Consider the following 641-nt stretch of genomic DNA (forward strand, 5'->3'; position numbering starts at 1 on the left):
AAAATGAGGTCTCACCAAGTTGCCCAGGTGGGTCTCGAACCGCGGGCTCAGGCAATCCACTCACCTCAGCCTCCCAAAGTGCTGGGATTACAGGCTGAACCACCAAGCCCAGCCTTATTTTCTTAATGAATGAATGAATGAGTCTATAGCAGAAACAACACAGTCACCATGCAGGGCCTGTAGGGGGCACCCTTGGCCCTCCATAGTTACTAGGGCCAACACTGACAAAAGCCTCTGTCCTCATGGCAGTACACACAGTAAAAGATGGGATCTGAGTCACAAGCCTCCTGGTCACCAGCCATGTGCCCTTGGGTAAGTCACATCACCTCTCTGAGCCTTTATATCTTTGTAAAGTGTGGTTCTTGATTCCTATCTCACAGGGTTGTCAGGAGGACCAAACAAACCTTGGATGTGAAAGTGTTTGTTAAACTTTTTTTTTTTGAGTTGGAGTGTCACTCAGTTGCCCAGACTGGAGTGCAGTGGCCGCTCCCAACCACTGCAGCCTCGACCTTCTGGGCTCCAGTGATCCTTCCACCTCAGCCTTCCAAGTAGCTGGTACTACAGGCATGCGCTACCACACCCGGCTAATTTTTTTGATTTATTGTAGAGATGAGGACTCCCCAAGTTACCCAGGCGGGTCT

The sequence above is a fragment of the Carlito syrichta genome, unplaced genomic scaffold (assembly GCF_000164805.1).
Source record: "Carlito syrichta isolate Samal-C Ts95f unplaced genomic scaffold, Tarsius_syrichta-2.0.1 Scaffold257816, whole genome shotgun sequence".
Taxonomy (NCBI): Eukaryota; Metazoa; Chordata; class Mammalia; order Primates; family Tarsiidae; genus Carlito; species Carlito syrichta.